Source organism: Onychostruthus taczanowskii, unplaced genomic scaffold (genome assembly GCF_017590055.1).
Source record: "Onychostruthus taczanowskii isolate IOZ18803 unplaced genomic scaffold, ASM1759005v1 scaffold78, whole genome shotgun sequence".
NCBI classification, from domain to species: Eukaryota; Metazoa; Chordata; class Aves; order Passeriformes; family Passeridae; genus Onychostruthus; species Onychostruthus taczanowskii.
The window spans coordinates 3,645,758-3,668,303 of record NW_024505671.1 but is presented as its reverse complement, the minus strand read 5'-3'; the positions used below and the strand labels follow the sequence as shown (position 1 = coordinate 3,668,303).

At 36.4% G+C, this 22,546-nt stretch overlaps 1 protein-coding gene across 4 annotated transcripts in view; it reads left to right on the top strand.

Annotated features, from left to right (window-relative positions):
* CHRM3 (cholinergic receptor muscarinic 3) overlaps positions 1-22,546 on the top strand; it is a 257,443-nt gene that overhangs the window by 63,195 nt on the left and 171,702 nt on the right. For all 4 annotated transcript variants that reach the window (XM_041423483.1, XM_041423481.1, XM_041423479.1 and 1 more), the window contains exon 2: positions 16,112-16,224. The gene's annotated coding sequence lies outside the window, so the exon portion shown is untranslated. The remainder of the gene's footprint in view (positions 1-16,111; positions 16,225-22,546) is intronic.

The window sequence follows — 22,546 nt, the reverse complement described above, 5'->3', positions numbered from 1 at the left end:
AGAGCATCCATAGTGGGTTTTCAGAAAGGACATCTAATGCAAGGATCATCTTGTCACCAGGGCAGCCTCTCTGCAGAAGTGCTCTGTGCATCTGTTACTCTTCAGCTACTGTAAACTGATGGTGAAATGTCACTGTCACGGGGTCGTTCCAGTCCTGACCAGTCTGCTTTCTGTTGAGTGGTGGCATTTGCTAGCACATGGGTAAGTCTTTGGGCAATTTGATTTTATAGCTTATGCTTTTAGGGCTCTTACCTGTTGTGGCTTATGCCAGAAGGGAAGCATCCTCTATTTCAATAAAGATTGCATGCTTATCTCTCTTTCCTTCACAAATGTCTTAATGTCTCTCAGACATCCCCTCTGAGAGATTTCTGACTGGCTCCTTTTTGTCTACAGCTTGTTGGTTCTGTTTCTCCCATTATAGACATGGTGTATCAATGTGCTTTACTAAATGTATTTTGTGACAATATCCCTCTGTATGGCCAGCTGGCCTTCCCTGTGCCACAGAGGCACCACGTGCCTATTGTTAAAGCAGTCTTTTACTCAGGCTTCTTCTGCTCTCCCTGTTAGGTAGGCTCTTACCCATGGAGAGAGCATGCACCTAGAGCCCTTGTCTGAAGACTTGGTTTGGGCAGGAGTGACTTAGAGGGCTTTTCCCTTCTATCAATCCCTCCACTAAAAACAGTCCTGGTATACTCTTCCCATGTGCCACTCTCCTGAATTAAAAACTAAATGTACCAGTTCTGAGTGGTACAGTAACAGTTAATTGTAGTAATCCTGAGGGTTCTGTTTGATATGTAAGCTTCACAATGTGTTCTGACAGTGTCCTTTATTTAGTCTTGTGGTTACTCCATGCCTCAGAAACAGCTACTATGACAAGAAAATACAAAGTGTGGAAGAATTTAAAAACCAGATTATTGTATTCTACCTGCACCATAGTGAGAGAAAAAAATTCTTTGTGTCCCTACCTCTGTCACAAGCTGGTAAGGTGATTTCAAGGAAGTTAACTGGAAGTTCCTCATTCTCTGCCTGAGATTGGTCATTGACTCCTGAAGATTTTCAGGAAGTACAATGTAATTTATAGATCTCTTCTAAAGGGAAATCCTGCTTTCTGACTTCAAGCTATAACTTCTAGGGAACAAGTTAATTTGTCTTGTATGTGATATTTGTGTTGTCCCATTACTGAATAATGGGAGATTTAAAAACGAGTTTTGGTGATTGTAGTGTAATTTGATTTATGCCTGTCACTAGAATAATTATAAAAATTCTGACAAATTTAGATTATTTTCCTATTACTACCATTCTTGCAGCATGGAGACAAGTCTGCTGTGCAGAAAGAGTCATACTGTATTGCAAGTAATAGAAAAGGGAAGGGGGAAATTGACAGGAATAAAAGAAAAGCTTTCTACAAAGCAAGATGACTAAAAATGGAATACAGTTTTAAACAGTAAAAATACTGAAAGCTTCAAAGTTTCATCTGTTATCCTGTGGTTGTAAGGCAGAGCCCCCTGTGTTGTGTACTGCCAGCAACTGTATATCAAGCATTGTTGCTTCTGGATGTTTTCAAGAATGAGTGAAAACTTGTTCACAACGTTTGATTGCTACTTTACAAATAACTGAGTACAAAGCAATAGTGAAAACACTCGTCTGATAATGCCACATTGAATATGGTATGTGGGATTTGTTGCAAATGAGAAACATCTTTAGGTTTTTATTTTCCTTCAATTGTTGGAAATCTTTCTTCTTTTTTATAAGCATTTAAAAAAAATAATTCTGGAATATCACATTGCTTCTGCTGGTACAAATCTGGAGGAATATGCATGGCTTGGAGCACCTCTCTGCCTTGGTAAACAGATACACTGAAAAATCTTTTTTGCAAAAATTGCTTTTGATTGCAAAGTAAGTACTTTACTCTCGGTTTTAGTCTCTGAATTCTTGACTGTGATTTCAGCTTCTCTGATAGTAATCACCATAGTTGTGGAAAGCCACCTGGAGGCACCCTGAGTTAATGCACTGGAACGGAGTGGGGCAGTTTTATGTTTTCTTGGCTTTCTGTTCCTGTAGTTAAGGCCTCCTCCCTATGAGTTTCTGCAAAAAACATACAAAGTTAATGATGATTTGATATGTAAAGGCTTCCTGTAGCTCTAACAGACATATGCATTTCTGAGATAAAAGTATTGGGTACCTTGACTCCCTTCATTTGGCCATCCTTTTTGGTTTGTTTCCTTTTTTTGGTTTGTTTCCTTCATTTTTTTTCTGCTATCCTAAACCAAATTTATTCCAGTTGGACATCAAAGTAATTAAGCAGAATTGAATCATCCATGCATCTGATGAGATAAAGACATCTTAATGTGAAGTTTTGTTTTAATTGCCTTTTATGGAACACAAGAGGATTGTAAATAGCCAAATGAGCTTTCTGTGATTAGTAAAACTGGCCATTCCCGGAAGATGACAAACCAGAGAAAAGTTGCATTTTGACAATAAAAAAAGGAAAATGATAGAAATTCATTTTCATTTTTCATATTACTTGACTAGATGCCAAAGCATTTTAACTGTCTCAGAGTTACTCAACACATTTAAAACAGGAAGCAATTAAAAATACGTATTTAAATTTTCACCTTTTTCAGAAACAAATATACACATTTAAGAAATGGGAATCTCTTTTAGGGAGATTTGTTTAATTTGAATCCAGGTATATCCTGATTAACCTGGGTTCTTGATGTCATTTCTGTAACCTGACTCATTTTTGAAGGTGGTATGTGTAAGTGGTTAAGAGACTTTCTCAAGGCCTTGCAGGAAGGGTATTTTGAAGCAAGGAATGGATCATCTTACTGATGAAAGTCAGTCTGGTACCCTAATTACAACAGCATCTGCTGACACTGCTGTCTTTGAAAGCAGATCTCTTCCTGACACTCTCCCAGTATAAACAGGTGACTCCAAGGACGTGACGTGTCCAAATTTAATTTAGGTGTCTCTAGCCAAGCAATGAACTGAAAAATTAGTAAGTTACCAGTGGGATGTTAGCTGATTTCATAGAAAAATGTACAATTACAGCTCTACCTGGCACAAGCTGTAAGGGAAATTTTGCCTTTTACTTCTTCATAGGGAAAAAAATAGTCCTTTAAAATACTTATTTTCTCACATGACATTGAAGGTGGCTTTGTATGTGGTAGGTCCTTTCCATGCCTTAAAAGCAAACTTTAAAGCATTTCACAGATCCCCTGATTCTTTGCCTTTAGGAAGCAGAGATTACTTTTTTTTTAATTTGTTGATATACGGGTATCTACAACTGGAGTTTTGTCCAGTCATAACTTAATAAAACTGTTCATGATATGCAGGGTTATTTAAATATCTTTATCTGGAAACCCAGACTAGTTTTAGTAATCGAAGAAAGACATCCTAGACCTAAGGGAGTACATACTCAGAGTGGGTTCAGAGGAGGGCCGTGAGGATGATGATAGGTCTGAAGCACCTCTCCTATATGGAAGAACTGAGAGGTGGGGCTGATGAGCCTGGAGACAAGGAGGCTCTGGGAAGACCTTACTGTGGCCTTTCAGTACTCAAAGGGGGCCTAAAAGAAAACTGGAAAGGGATATTTTAGCAGAGCCTCTAGTAATAGGATGAGGGATAATGGTTTTAAACTGAAAGGGTTCAAATTTTTTTTTTTTTTAATTTTTTTTTTTTTTTAAACAATGAAGGTGTTGAAAGACTGGAATAGGTTGCCCAGAGAGGTGGTGGATGCCCCATCCCCAGAAACATTTGAGATCATGTTAGACAGGACTCTGAGCAACCTGGGTTTGTTGGAGGTGTCCCTTCTAATTGTAGGGGGATTGGACTAGATGACTTCTAAAGGTCCCTTCCAGCCCAAACTGTGTTATGATTGTCTTTTAGGCAACAAAGATTCTAAAAGCTCTACAATGTAGAAAATATGACATTGTTCATTCAGGCCCAAAACTGTTAAGCAGTGTTTATGCTGATAATGTCTGAGAATCAGACTCTCTTAAGAAGACATTAATCTTTTTGTCTGGAACCATGTCTTACATCTTTTCTTTACCATTTTTCATGTGTGATAGCCTTGAGCAATTGCTGCTTCTTTTTCTTCACCTGTGTCCTCTTCAGAGCCAGCATTTCAGAGAAAAGAAATATACAAACTGTTTCTTCATTTCTTCATTCATCCCTTCCCTGCCTCTTCCTCATTTGCAAAACAAGCAGGAAGCTATTTGTGACAGTGACTCACCACCAGATTTTTTGAGGGGATTATGCCAAACCTCACTGATTCACACGCTGGGCTTTGTTGGAGGTCAATGTCTGGGCAGCATTTCCCTGAAAATACTATACAAATACCGAGCTGTTGATACTGAGAGAGTGTCAAGTTGTTTCTGCCTTCCTTCTGCTGTGCTTTTTGTTCTCAACAGTTGCCAGCAGGGGGGCAAGGTGATAAATTTTGTCCCTGTATCAAATATAGAAGTTGGACATTTAGTTGGTGTGCAGGTACCTGCTCAGCAGTAGCTGCTTCCCTGGAATGTGCGCTGATTTTTACTTTCCTTAATTTACAGAGCTGCTGTGATGAGCCCCTAAAATATGATTATTGTTCATGGCTTTTCACTTGGTTAGTTTTCCTCCCCTCTCACCACAAGGGCTTCCTGGCACTTTAAATCTATTCTTGCTCTGTATATCAAGATATATTCTTCAGGTTGCTTTAAGGAGTCTTTAAATCCTTTAGCTTAGGGAGGTTTCCATGAATTTCAGAGTTATGCAACAGAATCCCGGCTGGGGATTTGGTATTTACCTCTTTGTATTTCTCTAACACTTCCTGCATATTTATGGGCACACACAGGGAGCAGCTGTAGTAAGCTGTGTATTCAGCAGCATTTGGGGAGGTCCAAGAAGCAATCCCAGGAACACAACTGCCTCATTAACTTTGTTTTCCTGAACCCTGCCAATGGCATATTATTTAATTTCTGGCATAATCGGCCACTATACAGGTTGTACCCAAGACTTTGAAAAGGTCATTTGAAGGCTTACCAACAGTGCAACAAAACAACAAATGTCCCATAGAGTCAAGTTTAAGGTGTTCTTCTTTGTGTTATCATAATTTTCTGATTATTAAAATGTTAGCTTGCTCTGAGAACCTTGGAATATTAAGGTAGAAGAAAGGTGAAAGAGACCAGGCTTTTGCCATCTGACGTCCCCAGTGAATCTTACTCATTCCCCTGTGTTTCTCTGCTCCTGCAGGACATTTCCTTGCAGCCTTTCTGTCATTCCTGCAAATAAAGACCTCCTCCAGATTTCACTAGGCAGGTGCAAAAGTTCATTTGGCTTGGAAAGTCTTTTGTATAGACAATCTCCTCTGTCACCAGGCATGCCACTGGACGCTTTGTTTTACTTGGTGATGGGGACTGATGAGATTCCTGTGATGGAGAAGGTGAAGAGCATTTTCCAAGTCATCCATCCAACCCCAGGCACATTTACTTTTGGACAGACCTCAGTGTAGACTTGCATCTTTGCCTCTCTAAGTATCTACCATCCAGTCAATGAAGTCTCTGTCTGTAGGAAGATAATAACTGACCATTTTTCAGAGCAATGGAGCTTTCCCTTTGTGACATGTTTTCTTATAGAAGAAAAAAATGTGTTTTCTAAGCTCTGTTGCTTTCTCTTTTCCTTTCTCACATGCACAGGAAATTGAACCATTACCAGAATATGGCTCTTACTCTTTGCTGCTAAAACAGCATCTATTTTTCCCCCTTGTTATAGGGATGTTCAGTTAGATCTGGAATTTGCAAAAGTTTGTTGTATAAGCAAAGAAAATAACCAAGCTTTATTAGGTTTTGTTTGTTTGTTTGTTTGTTTGTTTGTTTTTTTTTGTTGCTTTTTTTTTTCTTTTTTTTTTTTTTTTTTTTTTTGGGTTTTTTTTTTCTGTCTTATGTCATCTGCATTTTCCTATCATCCTCTCTCTTGGTGGACCTGATTTGGAAAGGACAGATCTGCAGATACTCCTGGTGCCAGCAGATGGAATGGATGCAAAGCAAAGCAGATTAATACTTAGTGTTTCTTGCCCATTTTTAATAGCCTTATTTCATTACTGCTGTCTGTTTCCACTACCTATTCATCCTGAAACTTGTAGAGACCTCAGAAGTTAGATACTAAACTCATATATGCATTCCATTTTTTGTGTATTTTTTTCTGAGCACTCAGAAAGCAAAGAACAAATCCCCTTGTAATGAGGATGTTTCTTCATCTTGTATCACCATGATTTTATTGTATTTGATATTACAAATATCAATTAACTTGGCATTAAAAATGCTCATTCAGGTGAACATATATTTAATTGGAAACCAGCTGAATGGCAAGGTTTGCTGATGGTGTAAACTTATTTGGGATAGTGAGGGAAACTGAAAGAATTGCAGAGGGATTTTAGGAGATGGAGATAATACCATACATAGAAGCCCCCACAATATGTGGTTCAGTGATTCTGTCAACTGTCTGGAAGCTGGGGAGTAGATGGGCTATTGTTGTGGATAACTTGTATTGCTGCCTGGGCATTTGTTTTTGGCCACTGTTGGAAGTGACAGTCTGAGCTCACTGGACTCCTTTTAGAGGCAGTGCAATTCTCTTATGTCCCTACAAGCTTCTGAAATAAATGTGTTTAAAAAGCCAGTAAAGCTGTTTCAATCAAGACAAAGAGCTAAGCAAAGAAAAAGAAGCAAATGAAAACAAATAAAAACAACATGAAAGCAAATAAAAACAAACCAGACACTCAAGCATAAGTTTTATTTGGGAAGAAACAACTACAATATTGACAATTTGTGGATGTATTTCTTATTAGGAAGCCTTCAGCTGTCTTGCTTTGGTAGCTTACACTCTGATTTATAAAGAAAAATGTTAGCATCTTTGTGAGAATCAAATGTTTTCAGTTCACAGGGCATGAAAATCTTTAGTTTGGCTGGATGTACAAAGTGAACTTCAGCACAAATTCCTCAAGATGAGATTAAAATCATACATTTACAATTAATGTCTGTTAGAAACCTTTGGAGAAACAAACTCCATTACAAAAATGGTTTGTTTTGCCTTGAAAGAGAAGGTCATTAATGTTTGGCTTATGATGGTGGCTATCTAAAATATAAACACAGTTCCCTGTCACCAGAGTGTCTGAGGAATTGCTGGTTAATTCTACTTGGAGAGAAAAGACATGTTTTAGATCTCACCCTGTCAGAATTGTCATGTACTGTTGCAGATACAGGTGTAGATAATATTGATTTTTATTGATTTTATTTCAAAATGAATGGACACCAAGTTTGACAGGCTTTCTGTGAAGAATGTCTAGAAATAGCATCATCTTTTTATTAAAAATAACAGCAGTAGAGAAATACTGATGCGAGTGAAACACTTAAAACTATTTCAGTTATTCAGATTTTTTTAACAAGAACTCGACTCTTTGTTAAAGACAAGACTAAGCAAACACTAATATAAATTTAAAAAAAATCCCTCTATAACTTATTCTTTGGAAACAAACACAGCAATTTTTTGAGTGCATTCAAACCTTAGATAAGTTTTTCAGAATGCTTTATTATTTTAAAAAATTATTTGAATTGATAAAGCAATATGGTTAATCATCTTCCATGCATAAAGGATGTCTCTTAAGGAAAAAAAACAAAACTAAAACAACAAAATATAGTTTTGAGGTTTTCTCAAAGTTGTAGTTCCAGAGTACCACATGTTCTGGAATGTGCCTGAATGAAATTCAAATCTCTTTTTACATGTAATCTGATTTTAAAAAAATAAAAGAGAGACAATAAACAGATTGTAATTAAGTGGAATTAATTGTACAGTTTCTAGTATTCTATCGGTCATAGCTGCTTTTCATTTCCCCCCTTACCCTTTTGATACCAGTTGCAAAAGTGTTTTGTGCTCTCGTAGGATCACAGTTTGGTACTCTTGTAGGGTTTATTAAGTACACAATTATCCTGTTATTCTGTATAAAGCAGTGACAAGGTCATATGGTTCTGTGGGTAGTAGGAATGATTATGGATAATAAGGGATAAACTGTGACCAAAGAAGAACATTGTGCTTTAGTGAAAGCATTTTTGTTGGATGATTTTCTATTGAATTATTCTGGGGGTTTTTGTTTGTTTGTTTGGTTTTGATTGTTTTGTTGGGTTTTTTTTCATGGATTTTGAAATAGAATGTAGAGGAAAACCCAATAGCCTGTCTTAAGCCTCTTCCAGCCTTTAAATCATTCTCCTCTCTGATGAGTTAGCTTTTAAGTGATAGCAAGTATTGCATTTTCATGCTCTCTCTCTTCAGCAGTTGCCTGTTTCAGACATCTGTCTAAAGTTTATGAAGTGATTATCTTTCCATATATAGCATGTTCTTCTTTGCCTTTTGGAAGTTTTTTTTAAATATCTGAAGGTTAGCTTTTAGGTCATAGCTTTTATAAGTTTAGCATAAGCCTTTAATCTCTCTTGAATGATTTTAGTGTGTAACTTAGTCTCATAATTATTACTAATAAAGCTACCACATAGCATGGAACAGTACGTCCTTGTGGTATCTGAATTCTTTATCTTATTTGTTTAGATCATGTTAGCAGAACAACTATTCTCTGTCCCTTCTTATTTCCTGAAAAAAGGACCTTCCTAGACAGTGTAACAGAGCAATAGTAATGCAGAAACAGAATATTAAGATTTGGCTAACAACATCTTGTTTAGGAAAGCACTAAAATTTTGAGGGAAAAGATTGCCTATTCTCTCTCTCTCTCTCTCTCTATGCTTGGTGTTAATTTAAAATAAGAACTATGCTGAAACAGTAATAAAAATAGGTTTTTAAACATGTGTTTTATCACCCATATAGAAATCAGTAAATAACTTTGTTATCTGGAATTTGTACAATATGTACTTATGCCTTAGTGACAGAAGACATCTTCTGACTAATTTGATCAACAATTTAAAGAGTATTGTGAAGTGATGAATATTGTCTTCTACCTCAAATTCTTTTGAATGCTGTATGTCTTATTAATTATAAAAAAAAAAAATTACTTGGTCCTTAGTGATTTTAGAATAGAGTATTTTCAAAAATGAAAAATATTGAAACTTTATAACTCACATTCTTTCCATCTTTTGTGATTTTATACCTACTTTCAGGATGCTACTTCCAATATAGTTGTTCTAGAAATGAGAAAATTTGATGACCTTGTCTCAGGTATTCCATTATGTTTCTGGTCCCTGTAAGGAAACAGATCTGCCAAATGGGCCGCTCCCTCCATTCTCCAGGAGACAAAGAGTCATTTTCTTGGTTCCTGTATTCCATGGTTTGAGGAATAACCTTCTCTCTCCCCAAAACTTGCACTCTGAGCAGATGGCCTGTGAATTAGAATATCACAGGCAAGCTTCAGGGCAAATCAACATTTCAAATGTCCAGTAAGTCATCCATGAACAAAGTAGGTGAAGCGATGTACCAACAATTTTTAACTGCCTCCCAAATAGTTTTAATTTTTTTTCTCTCCAGTGCTGCCTGCTTCATCCTTTGAGAAACACCCCTATGTTTCTAGCCTGAACCTCTATCTGTAAGATGCTTGGAGGTTTTTAACTACTTGCTTTTACACCACATCTTAAACTTTACCTTTGCTTCAAAGAAACCCAGATTGTTTCCAGTTTTTGTTATCCGAAATAGTGTATATAGTGGGTATTTGCTGCACCAAGTTGGGTTTTCTTCATACTACTGTAGAGGACGATGCATGACTTCTGAAGAGGTTAAAATCAATCTCATCCCCTCACTTCTGAACTGATGGTGCATTAAGGAGGAGCTGCCATGAAGCTGTTACAATCTGATTTCTCTTAGAGAAGTTACATTACAATATAATTAATATATCATAGGGGGTATTTAAAGGTTGTTGGTTTTTTTTGTTTTTTTTTTTTTGTTTTGGTTTTTTTTTTTTTTTTTTTTTTTGTTTCTTTGGGGCTTTTTTTTTTTTGTTTTGTTTTGTTTGCTTGTTTGTTTGTTTTTGGTGCTTGTTTGTGTTTGGTTTAGTTTGTTTTTTGCAATAAGTGATTATATGGCTGGTCTGTGTAGAGGTTTATTGTTAACTACCCTAAAGGATTGGTTTTGGGGCACATGCTAAGCACAAACTCACTGCTACTTTGTGGGAGTAAGATGATTCTGCTTTCAAACTTCATCCACAATCGGTCCTGGATAATGATTATTTCTAGTTAAGAAGTAATTTTTTTTTCTCTTTTTACATTTTATTGAACTATTGCTAAATGCTAGAATATATGTTCAAGCCAGCACTTTTGACTTTATACTTTGTTTTTCTACTTTATTTATATCTCACGCAGGCAAAAGGAGCTAATTTTTGTGGAGAAATTTTTTTACAGAAATCATTGTACAGAAAAACAGGTCATTTAATTGTTACATGACACAACAGGTTTCATGGGAATTTTTTCCAGTTCCTGAAAATATTATTTAGTTAATATAATATGAGGATACAAATACTTGCCAAACAATTTGTTGCTAGAAATTTTTAATAAATTACAATATAAACATAAATAATTTTATATATCTCACAGTGTTGAAGAGTTGAGGCAAATAGCCTTAAATTCATTGCAAACATTGAATGAGAATATAGTAAGGTGGGGGATCTCCATGAGAAAAAAGCAAATAAAGATGCAAGAAAAATAGAAATTATGCTTCATAGTTTCACTTGCTCTGCTGCAAGTGGAATTCACTGTTCAGAATCCACAGGTAAATAGTCCTTTTTTTCTTTGAGTGAAAATCCATTGTTTGGAAAGTTAATATCAGCCAATTTTTGGGAAAATTGCTAATTTGTATTCCTTCTGGATACTTGTATAGCTGCATCAGACACTCAGGAAATTGCCAATTTATAGAAAGGTCTTTGTGGTAGTGACAGTAAGACACAGGTACAATCTAAAACTGTGTACACAGGGAGGTGAATCCAGGACAAAATTTTTACTTCATCCTGTGATAGCATCTGAGTCTTTTTGCATTCAGCTCAGAACTTCTGCTCTCGAAGTAGGGTGCCCTTTATGATGGAGGTGGATACTGGTGCCAATAACCAGAATTTTTGTTTTTTTTAAATGCATGATGCCAGATGTGTTTTTAATTAACTGTGCTTCAAATGCAGCTCTGTTCAATTTTTTTTTCTCTACATTTTTTTCTTTTTGGAAAATAGTATTTTAATGGAAGATCATATTCTTTTTCCTCTGAGTAGTAAATTTTTTTTCTTATAAGTGCAAGCTGAATTGGTTAAACTTTGAAAATAGGTCAGTGGCTAGTACCGTTTGTTTAAAGACCAAAGGACTCATTATCGTTATCATTTATCAGGACTCAGTAGATGTTGTGGTTATGAGGTCTCACTCTTAAAACAAACTTGACAGTTTCAAGCAATAATGTGCTATTCCACAGTTTAAAATGTTGCATATTCGTAGCATAAAAAAAAATTTTATTAAAACAAGTTGCATTAGTTTTTAGGGGCCAAAATTCTTGATCATTTGAATACAGTCCAGTTTTGATCATTTTAAGGGGGCAAATGCATCCAGTTTTTTTTGCAAATGATTAATACATTGTTGGTTTTCAGTGTGTTAGAATAATCACCTCCCATTTATCGTGTTCTTGGTGCAAATTTTAGTAGAACTAAACCTGATGAGAAGTTTTCATTTAAATAAGGAAAACTGAATAAATAGCAATCAGTTTGAATATAGCCCATGATTGAAAACCACATGTAGCTTACTTGTTTTTGTCATGAAAGCTCTTTAGCACCTGTGTGCATTTATACGGTGTGCCCATCCTGGTTTGCACAGTATGTAGTTGGCAGCACTGTTGGGTTTTTGTATTTTCTTTTTGTTGTGTTATACCAGGTAGTAACCACTGGTTTGATTGATTGGAAGAAAAAAAGAACAGGAGTCAAGAATTATGCTTACAATTAGAGGTGCTGGTACAAAAAAATGTTCTCCTAAGTGTTAAGGAATGGAAATTCACGTATCCAGCATCCAAGCATGTTTCCAACATGCACGGTGGCCTGGTGGGCTGCCTGCAGAGCAACAGAGGCAGGCTGTGGGAACGACCACATTCTGCTCTGCCCATTCAGATGAGCAGCACTGGGACTGCCTTGTGTAAGCTGACAACAGAGGGTGTTCGAGTGACTTGTTAATTTTATCTGTACCAGCTGAGCCATTTGCAATTGGCCGTTCGAGATTAGCCTTTCGCTGAGTGTGAAGTACAGCTATGTACCTATGGCTTCCAATTAGTTTTCAGTGTGGGTTGCTTGTTAGGAAAAAAACCCTTTTGCCGTTGTTGAAATGATGGTTTAGATTTCATTAGAGAACAATGCTTGCAAACTGCTTCTGTCAGTAATGTTCAGTTCCTTCAAAGCAACTTTTCTAATTAATGAAATCAATTGCTAGTTTGCGTTCCATCTGGGTGCTCGTGTAGCTGCATAAGACACTCAGGAAATTGCTGTTTTTTAGAAGGGCTTTTGTGGCAATGACAGTGAGACGTGCGCAGCCTGAAACTCTTTCCAGATTTCTGAGATGTCAGGCTAGGAGAGAGTTTTTGCTTCATTCTGAGATTCATTCTTTTTGTATTTTGCGGACTGTAGAGGCTCTGCTTTCGAAGCAGGCTGCCCTTGGTGCTGAGGTAGGTACTGATGTCAGTCCCTGTAGCTGTGCAGGAGCACTGCTGATCTTGCAGGAGTGGGCTGAAGGGACAGGCGGTCCTAATATAATGTTGGTGCACAGAGACTGCTGCTTTTTATGTAATTCCGAGACTGTAACTCAGCTAACTGTCTTGTGGCTAATGGAGAAGTCACAAATAAATTCTTATTGTCCACCTAGAACACTTAAGTGCTGGAAACAGATTAAGATCTGGCTACAGATTAGTTGTTTGTATTTCGGGTGTTTTGTCACTTTAGTTAATATTTACTAGCTTCCTTAAAAAGCCTCTTTGTAGGGAATAATGCCTTATTTGGTTTTGTGCATACTCAAACAATACAACGACATTAGTCCTTGCGAAGTTTAATTTTTCCTTCATGTTCTTAAAGTATTTGAAAACATCAAAGTCTTTTTATGGCTTTTTATATTATGGGCAGTCAGAATACCACAGGACGGCCAAAACTTGTATTGTTTTGGCTCTGCAGACATCTTCTTGATGGATTAAGGCTGTCATCAGAATGTGTAAACACCATTTCCAGCTTTTGACATTGGTCACTAAAGCATCCTTAAGTGCAGCTCAGGGATCTAGTCCTGCAAGACAAACCCCTCTATCATATGACTGAATGATGGTCAGGGGCTTCTGTTAAAATGTTTTAATAACTTTGCACTTCACAGCAGTAAGTCGATTCCCTTGTATTTGAGTCACAGTGCTTGATCATCTCTATGTAGCTAGTCCACTGACATGTGAGTGCATTCACTTTAAACAGCATCTACCTCCAAGTTAAGACAAAATAATTACTTAAACAGAAGTGTTGTTCTTCAGAAATTATAATGCAATTGCAGCAGTTGCCTTACCAGGCCCTGTTCATTTTACATATTGATGGTTTTCTACATTCTACATCTTCTCACACTGCGAAGAAGAATCTGCAATGTTTCTGAAAATTTTGTGAAATATACTGCTTTATAGCAAAGGAAAGATATGCTAATGTAAAAAATACTCTGATTTCTCACATTAATTTTATATTTTTAAAGGAAAGAACTAGGAGAGTGGGAAATTGTCTCCTCACAGTTTTCTTAAATGCTGAACTTTACAGGTTTTTGCCTGGTTTTATTGTTTTTTGGGGTAATTTGTTTAGTTTAGTTTTGTTTTTTAGTTCTTTCATCACCTGGAAGGAAGTCCTTCAGGGAATTCTAAGTATGTTCAAGGGAAAACTAATTGTCTTATTGCCCACCTTACTGTCTTGGCAAGGCTGGGCTGGTGTCTTGTCATAGATGCACAGCTGAAAATGATGAATGATATAACAAATATATCACTTTATCTAAATAAGTTATAGAAAGAGCTTACGATAACGATATGGTTCTTGCAGGCTTTGAGAAAGATAATGTCCTGTAAAAGACCCCAAATAAATGTATTGATTCTGTTTTCACATATTTTTCACATTTGATATGAATTTCATTTTGTCTTTTGAAAGCCTAACATTTTAAAAGCTTGTACTGCATAATTCATTGACACAGCAAAACTGTGACTATTAAATACTGCTTTAAAATACTAATATATTAATATAAATACTGTCTTTACCAATAAAATACTTTTCCAAACAAGGGTGCATTTTGAGGTGTGTTTCAGTGGTCACAGGTGAGGCACTTTATCTTCTCTCTGTGCCTACCTCTGCATAATTTATCCATTTCAGTAGTATTTTGGGTTCAGTAGTATTCTAAGGGGAGAAAACAGACCTGCCTTTTAAAAGCAAGAACAAGTTTTTCACATATTTTTCTTGTGCTGGGCCAATTCTCACTCCTGTTCATTTGTGCTGAAAAGATAGCAGAGATATGAGATGTAGCAGCAATAAGCAGGCTGTTGTAGGACCTGCTAAAAGTTGCTGATTGTTTGAAAAAAGCCTTACTATACCTGAAAATACATCATTTTGTCCTGTGAAAGAGAATTAGGAAATGAGTACAGAAAAATATTTAGAACACATACAACAAAAACTATTGGATGTCAGTAAAATGCCTTTTCCCAAGCATATTTGTTTTTACTTTTATGCTGGTCTCCACCATGATAAAATACTCTCATTGTTAGGAAAATTACCTAAGTTGTTCTCATAAAAGATGAAAAGACAATACATTTCTTAGCTTTTAAGTTCTTTGCAGTTCTATGGATAATGTAAAACCTCACTTCAGAGAGATACCTGAAATCTCATTCTCTATCTGATGAAAAGTATGTTTTGGAACATCTGACTTAAAAACAGCTCCATGAGAGAGGAACCACTGTGCCGAGGTCACATTTTCACTTTAATCCTAACTTTCTTTTAACCTAAGGTTTGACATTAAATATAATTAAAATTGAAAGCCTCTTTTGATAGGAAATATTTAAATCTGATTAGATTCAATCTATTGAAATGGAATACGTCTAGAGTAGTGGAAGCCTCCCATCCCTTTTTGCTTGGAGGAAACAAAATCCAAAAAACCACCAACCAGACAACAACAATAACAAATAACCGACACACAAACCCCTCCCTGCTTCCCCCAACAAAAAAACCCTAACCACAAAACTCAAGAACCCCAAATTTCTCAGGTTTCCTGGTTTGATTCAGGGTTTCAGTTTAAATTGTAGCACTTTCTGGGAACTTTGAGGAACCATGAAAAAACAGTTCTGTATAAAAATTCTTTCAAGAATGCCTACTAAGGATTAATTGGGAGAAAACAAGATTCCTGAAAATTGCTGGTATAAATTTTTTCAGTGAAGCTCCATTGGCTTTTGCCTCTTGGCCTGGAACCCGTCTCTCTTATCATTCTGCCAATCATCAGTGTTTAAAAATGCAATTCTGGGATCAGATCCTCAGGCAAGCTTTGTTGCACTCTGGCCTTTGTGTTTAGCAAAAGAGAAACAAGGAATTGATTGTTGCTGTTGATGGGGTGGTGGGTGTCCCTTGTTCTGCATGTGCGGTTAACTCAAGTTGAGTAATGTATCTTGTTTTAGAGGTGTTGGCTTTGTTGCCTGCTCTCATGCAGTGGTCTTCCCCATCACCCACCTTTGTAGATAATTTTGGCATGTAGATTTTGTGTTTTGGTAGAAAATGTGTGGTAGAGTCCCGCATAAATGAAACAAAAAGGAAAATAGCACTTGAAAAATACTATTTTGAGAAAATGCCAATGCGTACAACTGCCATTATTGAACAGCACTGAAAAAAAATATGAATCCTAAAGTCAGCTGGAAGTAAAAAACACTTGTAAAATAATTGCAAATGAAGTATATGAGCAAATATCATTGCAATGGTTGTAAGAGAATACATCCATCTCTTGCTGGATGGTAGTGATGTAGAACAGGCTCTTTTGTTCCCATTGTTTTAAAAGTATGCTTTAAACAGCAGTGAAACTGTATTTTAAATAAGGAGCATTTAGTTTTAACTTCTTCTATGTGTGATTATCTTTTGACTTCTCTTTTTTTTTTTAAGGTCTTTATGGTTATGGCAATATCTTTCATCAGCCGATGGTATAATGGACTACCAGTTGGATGACATACAGTCGTCTGAAACATGATATGTACTTCTCCTCTTCCATATCCGTGGTGAGTTTTGGTTCTGTACATATGTATGAAATGCTTCAGAGAAGGAACTGAAACCTAAGTTCAGAAATAACTGTATAGAACTTTTCTCTTTTTGGATGATTTTAAAGCTGTGTAAAAATCCTGAAATATAACTTGAAATGTTGTCTTTCCCTTCAGCTTAAAAGCATTTTCCCCTTCATTTAGTGTGTCTAATTCAAATTAGATTCCAACCAAATGTCATTTTTGGGCAGACATGTACCACAATGTATTTAAGAATAAGATAACTGTAACTGTGTTACAAATATGCCATAAAAGACAGGTGAAGAAATTAATTGGAGAAAATACTTGCAAATAATTTGTCAGTTTTGGTTTTTGTGATGCTTCTCTGTTTTGTGCCTACGATTAATCTGATTATAGTATCTGTGAGCACTGTTAAGTATTGTATAATCAATAATATTGAAAGCAAAGCTCCTCATATTATAACTGAATTATTGCTTCTGTGTCTAGACTTACAATAATGAGATCCAAAGCACTCATTGTTCATTTGGCTAAACACATTGACAAATTCAATTTTATCAGAATGTTCCACTGACTACTCCTTAACACGCCAGAAATTGCAGCCCAGTCTTCTCTCCAAAAATCAGGTTGAGCAATAGAGGTTTAAATCTTCACTCTCTCACTCTTCTCCTTTTTGAAGGTTTAGATATGGTTCTTATGCCAGAGATTGGTTATGAACGACACTGAATTGTCTGGAAGAGTTGCTTAGCCACTGTTAATTTTTTTTGCCTGTAAAATATTTTTTTCCCCAAAATGTATGTCTAGTGTTTGGGTTAGAAAAGATATGAATCTGCTCCAGATTCCAGAGTTCTTAGAAAGATGCAGAAGTAGTGAAAAAAGTAAAGAGAATAGAAGAGGCAAATATTAATTTGCCTAATGCCATAAGGCATTTAGTCCAGGCTTTTCTTACTACATGTTTAATTGCTGTAATGAACTAAGATAGAAACAATGCAGTTTCTGAAAATGCACTTGGTAATAGAAATATGGGTTTAAATATCCCAGACAAGTGGATAGAGATGTTCACCAGCAAAATGGGTTACTATTATTTTTGGTGAAAATGGGTGTTTACACAGAGAAACAGACACATTTTCTCCTCCTGTGGAGGACATTTTCTGCCTGCTTCACTGTTACCAGTTTCAGCTGGCTTTGCATTTGAAATTTTAGGCATCCCATACAACCATACAACTCTGAAACCAGGGAGCCAGATAAATAACAAAAAGAGCATCACCTTGCTTGTTTCCACCTGCAATTTCTGAGGTTCTGACAAACCTGATATTGTTTGATGGGTTATCCAGCACCTGTTGGTTCTGCAAAGCATTGCCCTGGGTATTTATTGAGTTCTGCATTGTTCTCTAACCCAGCTTTGCATTTTCCAAATTAGCAGATTGCTTCAAAGACTTGACCTTTTCTCTTTTTCCTTATCAGCAATGTGCCATACTTTTCTGAGCATGTTTACACATCCTGAGTGTGCACTGATGCATCATGAAATCAGGGCTTTGTGACAAGTCTCATGGAAGAGCTAACTTCTTTAAACAGACAAAACTGTCTATCCCATATGTGTAAATACTGTAGGATTATGTCTTCTTTTGCAGATGTCTGCTCCACTACATTTTACTGCTATTTTACAGCATTTATTATCTGTATCCACCAGCAGGAGAACAAAATCCATTCCAATCCACAGTGTTTCCCTTGAGGCCAGACTTCAAAGTAGAAAGGCGTGATGACGTCTTGAGTTGTTTAAGAAATTGTCCTGACAATTTTAAAAACACTGCTTTGGCATTCTTGTTAGAGCTGTTCCTCTTTGCAGTCAGAATCTTCAAGCAAAGAGAATGTACCTTGTGTAAGGGCATCCTCATCCTCCTCTCACTTCTATCCACTATCCACTAAAGGCTCACATAGGCTCTCAAATGTTAGAAACAGTTACTCCACTGCTTCTTTCTAACCAGAAGACAGCTAAGATGGGCATCAGGAAGTAAACTGAATGCCATCACACCAGGTGTGAAACCTAAAGGATTTTCTACCCTTGCCACGGTAGCTTGCAGAATGAAATTTACAGGATAAGTAAGGTTTGCTCATCAAATTCAAACCCTACAAGAGAGAAAACAAAACTCAAGCAGTAGTATATATTTAAAATATGTAAAATAACAATGATAACAATATTTCTAGTTTGTTCCCAAATCCTATGCTCCATTAGATAGACCAGGGAAAACTACTACAGGTATCCTATTGCACTTAAGTCAGGCTTTTAGAAGACACAGTGGGATTTGAGAACTTAAAGGAAAGATAATCTCTTATAATGAAGAAGTACTTTAAATACAAATTTGTACATCATCCTGTAGTTGAGTGCCTTCTGATTTTTATTCCACTTTAGACCAACTGATATCAACTTTGATAGGGATTTTTGGTTGATGGAAAGCACTAAGGTTTAAAAAAATACTAATGAACCAAACCACGAACAACAAAAGCCAAACTAAAGCCAAACAATAATAAAAAGTGTAAATCTTAATTGTCTGCTATATATTGAGAAAATTCATATTGTATTCTAATTTTGAAAATATATTTTTTAAGATTTCAATATACAAAGTAAGCACAGGATTAAAAAGAAGCCATAGAGGACAGAAGCCTGGTGCTATTTGGGAGATGTTTATGGTAATTGAAAATAGAATGTATAAAACATCAAAGGTCATGACATCTACAAACAATTTTTGTTTCAGTTATAATTTAACATATTATAAGAATGACAAAGGAATTTTTAATATAGAATTCCCCTCTTTTACTTGGAAGACTGAATAATTCTAGAAAGCTCAATTAGAAAAAAAAAAGACCAAAAAAAAAAAAACATATCAGGTATTCCTAATACAACCAGCTGTATTTTCTGAGTTATATTTAATTGATATCCACTTGAAGAAACAGTAGCAGCTGCTGCTAAGTAAGAACACTGTTCTATTATCTAACTTTAAAAAAGGGAATAAGAAAAAAAGGTAATGAGAAGAAAACATGGAAAAAGTCTAGCCCTGTATGTCAGTTTCTCAATCTAAAACAATCTGTCAAGAATCATGTCTTGAAACCTCCTGTACCATCACTGAACAATGAAGCTTGAGTTTTGCCTGGTTCTGCTTCCGAACTCTTGTTTCAGCTTCTCTGGGCTGGAGGCTCCTCAGAGTTTACAGATGGTGTTGTAACTGAAGTACTTCATTTTAACTGTAAAGCATCATTAATAATTATTAAAACCACTTTTTATTATTTCCATTGACTTCTGCCTGTTGTGGCAATATTCAGGGTTCTCTAGACTGCCATTGATTTTGCTTAGATCATTGCTCCATCAGAGTTCACACAGGATGAATCCAGAGGTGGATTCAGTGAACCTGGGTCCATCTGTGCCACCTGCTAGTCTGGCTGTCCAAAGACATCATGGGCTTTGTTTGGATGACAGAGTAAATGGCATGGAAGGTACCCTAAAAAAAATCAAAATGAAGCATATATTGTTTATTAGAGTAATCCAGATCCTGATGAGATATATCCTGAACTGAGGTCATAGAAACAAAGAAATAATGCTAACATTTGTCTTGAAAACTTCTGATTTGGGTGAATTTAAATCATGGTGCTTCAGTACTTTCGAAGTAAGAACTCCCCTTTGTCCTTGTTTCCCTACACCTTTATGTACTTAATTTTCAAGCTGATGTTCTGATACTGAAGGACTGCACTGTGTCAAGAGTCTTGAATAAATTATGTCATAGAAGCTTTGAAAGCTACTGAGAAACTGGCCTCAAGGTTAGGTATTGGTTAAAGAAAGGCCTGATAACTGAAGAGTAATTGCTGCTGATGTGCTTTGTTCTAATGATTTTCTATTAGTGGGGAGTCTTGATTAATGGTCCTCTATCAGCATGTCCTGATAAACGTGCTAGTCAATGAATCAGTCTGTCATTTTATTTTCTCTTAAAGAATGTCCTTCTAATGAGGGTGTGACAGGAATTGGTTTTGAATGAACTGCTGCAAGCAATTTCTTTATCTGAATGGAGAAAATATTTTCACTTTCTAAAGTTTTTAATTCCTGCATAATCTTCTTCTGAATTCATTAATTATTTGTACCAAGTAACTACTTCTGTGATATTTTTGCATTTAAAAAGCATAGTAAGTTTTTAAAACTGCATGGAATCAGAAGAGGTTCTGTGGTAATCTTACTGTTGTGTTTAAATTCTATACTCTTTTAACTACAGCAGACTCTTAAAGAAAAAGCTGGGTCTAAGCTTGAGCAAGCTTGCTTGAAAATATATTCAATGTATTAATATTTAATTTTTAGCTTTTCTACTGTACTACTGTGAAAAAGCAACAGCAGCCATTTTCTGCAGAAAACTAAGAGCTTGCCAGTTTTGTTAGGGTGAAAAAAAACCCCACAAGCAAATACCAGTAATCTGGGTTTAAAAAATTATTAAATTTATATTAATAATGCATATTAAATTGATTTAATTAATATTTAATATTAATAATTATTATTTTAGTATAAAGTAGACTATTAGTCCAGTTTGTTGTGGGTTTTTTCTCATTAAAAATAATACAAAAATATTGTATTTTGGGTTTGGGTTTGTTTGGTTTTGGTTTTTGTTTTTGTTTTTTCTTAATAGTCTTGCTATGACAGTGAAGTTTCCAATGGATAACCAAGATGTAGTATAGAATTTGCAGAATTACCCAACATGTTATCAGTTTGATAGGGGAGGGAGGATCCTGGAAAGCTGGAAGTGTTTAAATGGCGTGTGAATAAGCAGAGCTGTATCGGCAATGAGCTGCTTGTGGTGCCCAAGCAGCACTGCCTCCTCTCCTCAAAGTTAAACCCTGTGGAACTGCATCAAATTGGTGCAGCTAACTCAGATACCATTTGGAAGGGAGCGGTGGCTTATTTTAGACAATCAGTAACTGAGTTCGCTGGTTTGTGGTCTCACAGTGTCACGCTCACAGCACTGGAATTTGTGCCCAGGTGACCTGGCCAACATCGTTTCGTCCAAGTCTGGAGGCCAGGAGATGCCAGCAGCTGCATCCTCACCACTTCTCTTGGGTTCTTCTTGGTGGCAACAGATGAGTTCTAGGGATTCGCCAAAGAATTTTGCTTACTTCAGCCTGTGTAAATGCTAGGCAAATCTGCTGCCAGATGTTCATTCCTGTTTCTCAGGGTGGCTGGGCTGGCAGGAGGAGACACATGGCATGCTGTGTCACCTCTCCTGCCTGCTTGCACTACTGACCTCCACAGCAGCCAGGTTGACAGTGTAATCAATTACACAGTTTTAATTCTGGATACCTAACTTGAGAAGATATGCTGAATTCTTACAAGAAGAGTTGAGGACCTCAAAGTTACCTAGGATTAATCACCCAAAAATATGCCTAGAAAGTGGAACTCTGGATCTTCTAAAGACAAACTAAATATGCACATCTCCTATATGCTGGACATTGACTATTGGAGTCAGGTAGTGCTTCCAGTATCTCTGAGAAACTTGAGTTTGATGACTCCCAGGTTTGTCACAGAAGTGATTCAATAGGGACTTCTGGGGAAAAAAAGAAGCATGCTGCTTAAAGAAATCATTTTTTTTTTTTCTTTCATATATAGCCGGTAGAGTTCCTTTCTGAAGTTTATTATTTTGAAGCTTTGTGTTATATAAATATAGATGCTGGGAATAGTTTTTTATATAGGCGTAATTCTGAAATAAATAATATGATAATGAGATATTTTAAAACAATTTGTGCAGGACCACTGCCCACCCTGATGAGGGCAGATGTGGCTTCTGCCCTTGCCAGGGCTCCTGCCCATCCCTTCCACACCTGGTCCCTACTCATGCTGAGGGTTATTCTGTTATGTAAACCCGCCTTGGCACCTGGGGTAGGACATGAGGTTTTTGATGGCTTAAACCTTAAGAATACAAACATCTTCCCAGCTAGAGACATTGCCATCAGCTATGTCAGCACTCCCCCTAATTTACTGTCAGTTGTTCCCTCTTGTGCAATCAGCAGGTCAACAGTGAAGTTATTGAAAAATATAGGCTGCTGAAATTTGCCTTTATAATGAGGTAAGAATTAATTTTTCATTTTATTTTAATTATTGTCAATATATCAATGATGTATAGTTTACCTAATAGCAGAGAATAGTTATGTGTACCCAAATGAAGCGTAATATATTAAGACTTATGTGAGAAGTGTCTTTGCAATGCTCAATGTGGAAAACAGATAAGAATCACTGCAGTTCTTTGATTTCCAACTGATCAGATGAATATGATGTCTTCATCTCCTCTAACTGATCATT